The sequence below is a fragment of the Scaptodrosophila lebanonensis genome, unplaced genomic scaffold (genome assembly GCF_003285725.1).
Source record: "Scaptodrosophila lebanonensis strain 11010-0011.00,11010-0021.00 unplaced genomic scaffold, SlebRS2 tig00000145-arrow-arrow-pilon, whole genome shotgun sequence".
NCBI classification, from domain to species: Eukaryota; Metazoa; Arthropoda; class Insecta; order Diptera; family Drosophilidae; genus Scaptodrosophila; species Scaptodrosophila lebanonensis.
Genome location: NW_022060590.1, coordinates 368,740 through 378,281, shown reverse-complemented (window position 1 = coordinate 378,281; position 9,542 = coordinate 368,740). Strand labels below are relative to the sequence as shown.

At 46.0% G+C, this 9,542-nt stretch overlaps 1 long non-coding RNA gene across 1 annotated transcript; it reads left to right on the top strand.

Moving 5' to 3' along the window:
• The first annotated feature begins 8,595 nt into the window (after window positions 1-8,595).
• Window positions 8,596-8,887, top strand: LOC115629417. The gene is made up of 2 exons (XR_003995905.1): window positions 8,596-8,688; window positions 8,752-8,887. It is a non-coding gene; the product is annotated as an uncharacterized LOC115629417 (long non-coding RNA).
• Window positions 8,888-9,542: the final 655 nt, after the last annotated feature.

The window sequence follows — 9,542 nt, the reverse complement described above, 5'->3', positions numbered from 1 at the left end:
AGGAAATTCTGGGAGACGGAGATCGGCGACGAGCTTCAGCGCGCCTGGTCCGGGAATTTGGGAAGGGCCTTGGATGAAGGAGCGTGTGGTGGCGGGCGCTGCAATGCCGACAACAAGCGTCGCTCACGCAAATGCCGCCTGAATATTGATGCGCCAGACAATTGCTGCAATACCGGTTTGCCTTCACAGCGCGAAGCCTTTCTCCTGGCGTCATTTGCAAAGCCGGCAGCGGAAGCCGGAGACTCCTCGCAACGGATCCCTTGTGGTGTGGCGCGCTGTATTGTGAGACGGACTAGGACTAGTTTTGCCACGGCCCGTCGGATGACGCCGCGAGCGGTGAGGACGTCGACCCCTCGCACTTTGCAGTCGCTGCCCGGATGAGATGTTTGGACCCTGCCGAGGCGCCACTCGTTGGCCGGAATGTTGTTGACAATGACCATGGCGCCTGGCTGGAAGTCTTCCTGTGGCTGCTGCCATTTGCTGCGTTTGTGCAGCTCTTTTAAATATTCCTCCTTCCAGCGGAGGAACAATTTCTGATTGAGGGCCTTGATGCGCTGTCACCGGTTTATAATGGACGGGGCGTCCGGCGCGATTTCCGGTTCGGCAACAGAAAGTAGAGGCCCGCCTGTGAGGAAATGACCTGGAATCAGTGCTTGAACGTCCGTCACGTCCTCGGACATCGGCGAAATTAGTCGCGAGTTGAGAACTGCCTCAATCTTGCATAGGAGAGTGGACATTTCTTCGAATGTATACTTGAGGCCAAGCGTAGCTTTATAAAACAAAGATTTAAAGCTTTTTACGCTGGCCTCCCATAGACCACCCGTGTGAGGGGCGCCAGGAAATGCCACGACACGATTTGGTGCCGACTATTCGACTATTCGAGTCCAGGAAGTCCCGTTCTAAGGATTTTGATGCTCCAACGAATGTCGTGCCGTTGTCAGAGTAAATCTGTTTAGGGCACCGCCGTCTGGCCATGAAGCGTGCGAATGCTGCCAAAAACTTTTCCGCGGTCAGGTCGGATGTGACTTCTAGGTGTATGGCCTTCGTTCTAAAACACACGAAGACGCACACATATCCTTTTGTAATTAGGCAGGCTCGACCTGTATAGTTTTTGATGTGGAACGGACCGGCGAAGTCGATACCTGTATTGGTAAAGGGGGGAGAAAATGTACTCCGTGGAGCCGGAAGGCTCCCCATTAGTTGGGTTTGCAGCCGCTTGCATGAACGGATTACGTCTTTGACTAGATTCCGTAGTCTGGGAATCCAGTATTTAGAGCGGATGAGGCTGACCGTAGACTGATTTCCTCCATGGAGTGAAAGGCAGGAAGGAAGGCATTTAAGGTATTTAAATGAACATTTTCTGTTCTTGACAAAAAATTTTTCAGTAGTCCGTTACATTTTTGTTCTTGACAAACTATTTCGTTAAACGAACATGACCACTATAACTAATATTTTTTAAAGCTCGTTTTCCCCCCGTTGGAGCTAGAATTTTCCAAAAGCCTTTCTTAGTGTGCTCCTACACTATGATGGATACTATGAAACGATACTTGAGTCCAAATTTAAATTCACATTTGAGTCTTTTCGTGCCATATTGAGTCAATACGGCCACGCACAAACTCGGAATATGAAACACGGCACTCGTGTCAATGCCGTGCAGCGATGAGCCACGATCAAAAAGCACTGGCACCGATACCATCAAAATATCGAAGTTTGAATGCAATAAGCAGAATATTTAAATAACAAAATCTAATTATTTATTGACATCAATAAGATCAAATCATATACATACATACATCTGCCCGCAATGCGAAGCAGAATATGCGTAGCTCCGTTATTCGGTTTCTGCTTTACTATCGCTTACGCAGTCGTTGCCTAGCGACGGTAACTGTAACATTTTGGCGTTTTGCCTTTGCAATTAACATTAAATGGTCAAAACGAAAGAAGAAGAGCGAGCTAATGACTTGCAGTTGTTGTTGTTTTTAGAGCATTATTTTTTTTTTTACAATCAAACAACTGTGTTCGATTGCCCAATGTATACATTAATACGAATGTACATACATGCTATATTCATACACAGGCATACATATGTTTCTCTTTACTTTTTCAACCGTACGTAGAGAACCGCACACATAGACACGAACTGTTGCTTGTTGTGTGTGTGAGTGTGTGTATGTGATGTCCCCAACTATTTGATATTTGTTGTTGCTGCATAAAGTTATTAATGAAAACACTAATGCCAAATGCACTAAACAAAGAAAAAATTACTTTTTAAAATGTTATATAATATAATTTTCAATTAATTAACATTTCTTGCTCTGTCAGTGCAAGACGAATGTACATACATACATATGTAGATACATATGTACATACATAGATGTGCACATATGTATGGACATTCACACATTAGTGTCTCACATGTTGCTTTGGCTATTTCAATCGTTTGCACGCAACTACACGAACAGCTGTTTGTATGTGTGTATATGTATACTTAGTTGTCCCCAACTGTTTGATATTTTGTATTGTTCTGCCTGCTTTTGTAAAATGCATATTTTGAAAATCCTTGAATGCAAAGTTGTAGATTTAGTTACGTAGATTACATTATCCAAATTTTAAATCGATCGGACTAAATTTATAACAAAAACTTTTCATTTGAAATAGTGAATAAATATTAAAACCCCAATAATTCAAGCTCCAACACAAATTTCGAAAATCCGAGTATGCAGTTTTGTTTGTATCCTTTAATTGATTTTAGAAACTAAGTTTTAAGTCGATAGGTTGAAAAATGCGTATTTTTCAAACAAACTTTGGAGCTCGTTTTCCCCCCTTTGGAGCTCGAATTTTCTCGAAAATCCCTTCTTAGTGCGCATCTACACCATGATAGGATACTTGAGCCCAAATTTCAGCATCCTAGCTTTTACCGTGTGGGCTGTTGACGCGGTTTGCTTTTGTGCCCCAACATTTTTTTTACAGGAAAACTCCCATATTTTAGGCGCCAAAAAAAATATCAAAAAACCAAGTATACAGTTTTTCTTGGAATTGGAATTGGAGTATACAAACTAAAGGTAATCAGATGAAAACTGTAGATTTTTCATACAAACGTTGGAGCCTGTTTTCCCCCTTTGAAGCTCGAGTTTTCCAAAATCTCTTCTTAGTGGGGACCTAGACTATGAAAGGATACTTGAGTCCAAATTTCAGCTTCCTAGCCTTTACCGTTTGGGCTGTGCGTTGATCACCAATCATTCAGTCAGTCAGAACAAACTGTTTTATATATATAGATGTACTTACATTCGTAAGTGTATTGGAGTGGGGCGTCGGTTGAGATATTCCTTGGTTAAAAATGGCGGCGTAAGTAAAAGAAACTTCCACTTTGATCTTTCACTGTGTTCACGTATATTCTTTCTTCTGTACTAAATTACAAATTCCCAGTAAAGCGCTTACAAACTAATTCGACTATTGGGGAGAGAGGCTGCGACGTGGGCAGCGCTCTGTTAACTAACATAGGCGCTAACAGCTGTTAGTATTGACTGCTGCTGCAGCGCCAGCTTCGGCTGTAGTTAACAGCGCGCTGCCGCATAAACATTATCCGCCCCCCCTGCAGAATGCAGAAATGATGCCATCTGCCCTCAGATGCGGGTGCCGGCGATGATCCAGCCTAGCTCGGTTTGGAGTGCCGCTGGCTACCCCTCACGCGCGGATAGGACCCCACGGAAAATGACGTTCTGGTATAATCCCACGCCGAGTACAATACAAATAGTGGACGGGCGGTGCCATACCTCGTCGGCCAGAACCACGTCCTTAAAGTGGTCGCCTTCGTGGTCCACAGCTTGAGCTGGCGAGCGCATAACCAGAGAGGGAACCACCTCCAAAATCACAGCCCAGCGATGATTTGACGTCTTAGATACCACGTCAACGACGCAGTATCGCTCGCTGCCGGTGTGCGTGAGCTCCAGCCCTAGTGCCCTAGCCATTGACGCATCGATGGTGCTTGTTGGGGCGCAGGCGTTGATGAGCACCCTAGTGCTCCGAACGCTTTGATCGGCTTTCGATGTAGACCAAGGCGGTGGGCAGGATGCTGATGCCTCTAAATAAGTATTGCCGTATACCAGATGGCCGCCCAGAAGCCGATGATGCCCGGGATGGCAAGGATTGCCGTTGCTGAGAGCTGGCTTCGTCTCCTGAGGAAATTCTGGGAGACGGAGATCGGCGACGAGCTTCAGCGCGCCTGGTCCAGACAATTTCTGCAATACCGGTTTGCCTTCACAGCGCGAAGCCTTTCTCCTGGCGTCATTTGCAAAGCCGGCAGCGGAAGCCGGAGACTCCTCGCAACGGATCCCTTGTGGTGTGGCGCGCTGTATTGTGAGACGGACTAGGACTAGTTTTGCCACGGCCCGTCGGATGACGCCGCGAGCGGTGAGGACGTCGACCCCTCGCACTTTGCAGTCGCTGCCCGGATGAGACGTTTGGACCCTGCCGAGGCGCCACTCGTTGGCCGGAATGTTGTTGACAATGACCATGGCGCCTGGCTGGAAGTCTTCCTGTGGCTGCTGCCATTTGCTGCGTTTGTGCAGCTCTTTTAAATATTCCTCCTTCCAGCGGAGGAACAATTTCTGATTGAGGGCCTTGATGCGCTGTCACCGGTTTATAATGGACGGGGCGTCCGGCGCGATTTCCGGTTCGGCAACAGAAAGTAGAGGCCCGCCTGTGAGGAAATGACCTGGAATCAGCGCTTGAACGTCCGTCACGTCCTCGGACATCGGCGAAATTAGTCGCGAGGTGAGAACTGCCTCAATCTTGCATAGGAGAGTGGACATTTCTTCGAATGTATACTTGAGGCCAAGCGTAGCTTCATAAAACAAAGATTTAAAGCTTTTTACGCTGGCCTCCCATAGACCACCCATGTGAGGGGCGCCAGGAAATGCCACGACACGATTTGGTGCCGACTATTCGACTATTCGAGTCCAGGAAGTCCCGTTCTAAGGATTTTGATGCTCCAACGAATGTCGTGCCGTTGTCAGAGTAAATCTGTTTAGGGCACCGCCGTCTGGCCATGAAGCGTGCGAATGCTGCCAAAAACTTTTCCGCGGTCAGGTCGGATGTGACTTCTAGGTGTATGGCCTTCGTTCTAAAACACACGAAGACGCACACATATCCTTTTGTAATTAGGCAGGCTCGACCTGTATAGTTTTTGATGTGGAACGGACCGGCGAAGTCGATACCTGTATTGGTAAAGGGGGGAGAAAATGTACTCCGTGGAGCCGGAAGGCTCCCCATTAGTTGGGTTTGCAGCCGCTTGCATGAACGGATTACGTCTTTGACTAGATTCCGTAGTCTGGGAATCCAGTATTTAGAGCGGATGAGGCTGACCGTAGACTGATTTCCTCCATGGAGTGAAATCCTGTGGGAAAACAGTACCAGGAGTCGCGACAAGGTACAGCTGGGATGGCGTTCGTCGTAGGTCAGCGAATCGGAGGCGGAAAGTCGGCCACATGATTGCATGACCCCTTGGTCATCCATGAATGGATTGAGATTTAGGATACTGCTACTGGACGCTATCTTCGTTTTATTAGACAAAGCGCAGTATTCCCTTCGCTGGGCGCAGACCACTAGAACACGTTGGGCATTGGTCAATTCTCGGTGGCTGAGTTCTGTGGACGGAGGAGAGGGTACTTTCCGGCAGCGATGGATGAAGCGTTGGACGTACGCCAGTACCCTGATTGCTCTACCGAACTCGGAGAACCGCTCTAAAAAGTCCGGAGCCTTTGGCAGAGTTGCGAGGTGACTCTGCTCGAGAGCTGCCTCATGAGAGATCTGCTCCTGTATGGGCCAATACTGCCGTGGAGTCCGGAGCCAAACTGGTCTATGCCACCACAAATCGCTATCCACCAATTCTTGCTGCGAGACACCTCGACTGCGAGGTCGGCTGGGTTGTGCTCGGAACGCACATGGAACCAATCCTTCCCATCCGTGGCCTGTACGATCCGAGATACCCGGTTTGCCACGAAGGTGGTAAAATTGCATGCCGGTTTGTGCAACCATGCAAGGACGATAGATGAATCTGTCCAGTACTGTGCTGCTACGTGGAAGGTGTGGAAGGATCGCTACGCACAAATCAGCAAGGAGTACCGCGCCACACAACTCGAGGCGCGGTAAGGACACCGTTTTAACTGGAGCCACTCTGGTTTTGGCTGCCAGCAGATGCACTTGTACTTCACGGTGCAACTCCACTCGGATGGCAGCTCCATACGCCCGTTGCGATGCGTCGCAAAACCCATGATATTGGAAGGAGCCCTGGTGGTGGAAATGGACTCATCTAGGGATTCGAATCTGGTCTAGCGATGGATAGCTGTGGAGGAATTCGTGCCACTTCTGAAGCAACTCGGAGGGGAGAGGGTCGTCCCATCCTATCCCACTTAGCCAAATCTCCTGCATAAACATCTTTCAACGGATAATAAAGTGGGCTAACCAGCCTGCCGGGTCGAACAGTTTTGCAATCTGCGACAGGACCTCACGTCTTGTGAAGCTAGATTTCGACTCCAAGTCGCTGGCGACGAAGCGGAACTCGTCGGTCGTTGCCTTCCATCTGATGCCTAGCGTTTTAGTCACACTGGCATCCTCAATATCCAGGAAGCCGGCGTGTAACAGATGTTCCTCCGGTAGGCCCCGTAGTAGCAGTGGTCATATTTTGCCTGAACCAATTCAAGTTCTGACTGGCCGAACTCTGACTCATTCAGAGCCCGTGTGCAGCGTTCACATTCTTGTTCCACCTTTTCCCACAAGGTTTTAGCTTGTTCCAAATGGACCTTAAGAGCGAACACTGACGTTTCGGCACTGGAGGAAGGATCCAGTTTAGCCTCGAACTGACAAAGGTTGTCAGTAACGCTAATGAAATTGTTTAGAGCCATCTAGTTGCTAGCTGACGCTTTTTGACCTACTGCCCTCGTAGTTGGAGGTGTGGTTTTGGAAATGGTGGGCACCTTTACTGACAGTTGCGAGGGTGAAGGTGAGGGCGAAGCAGAACTTCGAACCGTTGGAGTCGAAGAGGGGCTGGACCTGGGCTGACGAGAGGACGGATTGACAATAGGAACTGATGCCGAAAGCTTTGCGCTGTCCTTCTCGCTGTCGCTGGACATAATATGCTCTCGTACGAGCCTTAAGGAGAAGAAGCTCTTGCTTTGTTTGTTGCTGAATTATATGTATCCCAGTTGAAATTTGAGACAAACTAATAAATTTCAGCCACAAACTTTGTTTTAGAAACAAAATGCCGAGCAGCCGATACACCAACGAAGAAATGCTTTGCCGTCGAAATTTGCGATGAAATCTGCGGCAGCTCCAAATTCCTTTAAATTATTTTATTGTTATTATTAAACGCCGGCAGTAAGATATTGAGCCCCTTTTTGGTCTCCTTTTTATACTCTGTACATGAAATGTACAAGAGTATATTAGGTTTGCGGGAGCTGAAAATGTAACAGGCAGAAGGAGGCGTGGCAGACCCCACAAACCCCATTCTTGATCGGCATGTCTGTCTGTCTGTCCGTCTGTGCGTCCGTATGAACACCTGGATCTCAGAGACTATAAGAGATAGAGACACCAAATTTTCCACAAAGATGCGTTATGTGTGTATTCTATACGAGTTTGTTTTATTTTTTTGATTTCCCCCCCCCACTTCCCCCCCCTATGGGGGTTTTCCCGATTTTCCATTCGTATAATCGCCTATATCTCGGAGACTATAAGACCTAGGCACACCAAATTTTAGTCCAAGATGCTTTGTGTGAATACGCAGAAAATGTATATTTTGGAATTTCCCTCCCTCCCCCCTCTCCCCCGCAAATGCGATTTTCTCTAACTCCTGTAATTCTTGGAATTTCGAACTAAAATTTTGCAAATACCCCCAGTTGGTTATTATGTGCCATGTCCGTATGCCAAATTTCACTATGATAGACCGATTTACCAAGAAGTTATAGCCATAAATATATTTGCTGCTGCAGCGCTGCTCAAGCGCTGCCCGCGGCTGTTGTTGATGTTGCTGTTTGGTTGACTGCGAAAATGCTTACACAGACACGAATAGATGCGCATAGGCATACATACACTCACACAGACGCAATTGCTATGTAAATGTGCAATTGTACACCCTTTACGTGAGTTCGAATACCGAGAAAGGTAAAATCGATCATTGAATTTTTTTTTATTTTCGTAATTTTTTTATTTTCTATAATTATTGTAAACATATGTACAGAGTATTTCAAAGTCGGGACACCCGACTTTAGCTTTTTTACTTGTTATTCTTGTTGGAGGCGCTAATAGGTTGCAAAAGAAATAAAGCAGCTGAAAATAGTATTTTATGTATATTTAATAAAACTAATTTTGATTGTTTTTCCAGTGCTTTATTTATTTTGAATTTTAAATGGAGGGGGCGCGGAAAAACATGCAGAAAAACCGAGTGCAGGGGGCCAATATTGTGACCGTGACTTCAGTCACCAATAGTTGGTATCGATAACTGTTGATGCGAACCACTAACCAGCGAAATGTGTGGGTAATAATTAAAAGCGGCAATTTTGAAATTCGATGTCGGGAACGCGCGTTCGCGATCAGCTTCACGATCGAATATGCGCCTGGTGACCTGGCGAAGATGCTAAGATATGCGCCTGCGCCTCTGAACTTGTCTTGTTGTAGGGCGCACTCTTTATATAGGTGAGTTGTTGTGTTATTGTCGTGTTAGTACAATTGTGTATTTACAACAAATACCCGTTCCAGATACCAATGCCAGGATTATCAACAAGTGTTTTACGGATACGTCTGCGCAGTGTGTGGTGTTATATGTGTAAATGTGGACATGCGTAAAAAAGAAATAAAGATGTGGCAGGCGTATGTTGAAATACAGTGAAACCAACAATTATTCGTACACTCTTTACTTTGGACTTTAATGGTCTATATCTTTGCAGTTATTTAATATAAACAAAAATTTTTTATTTCAAATGAACACTTAATATTTATATTTCATATTTTTAAAACAATAACAAACAATTTCATAATTGGTAATTGGTAATTGAGCAGCGCTGCAGCAGCAAATATATTTATGGCTATAACTTCTTGTTAAATCGGTCTATCATAGTGAAACTTGGCATACGTACACATAATAACTAACTGGGGGTATTTACAATTTTAGTTCGAAATTCCAAGAATTACGGGAGTTACGATTTGCGGGGTAGAGGGGGGAGGGAGGGAAATTCCAAAATATACATTTTCTGCGTATTCACATAAGACATCTGGGACTTTTTTTTGGTGTTCCTAGATCTTATAGTCTCCGAGAAATAGGCGATTATACGAATGGAATATCGGGAAAACCCCCATAGGGGGGAAGTGGGGGAAAATCAAAAAATAAAACAAACTCGTATAGAATACACACATAACGCATCTTTGTGGAAAATTTGGTGTCTCTATCTCTTATAGTCTCTGAGATCCAGCTGTTCATACGGACGGACAGACGGACAGACAGACAGACAGGGCTAGATCGACTCGTCTTGTCACGCTGATCAATAATATAT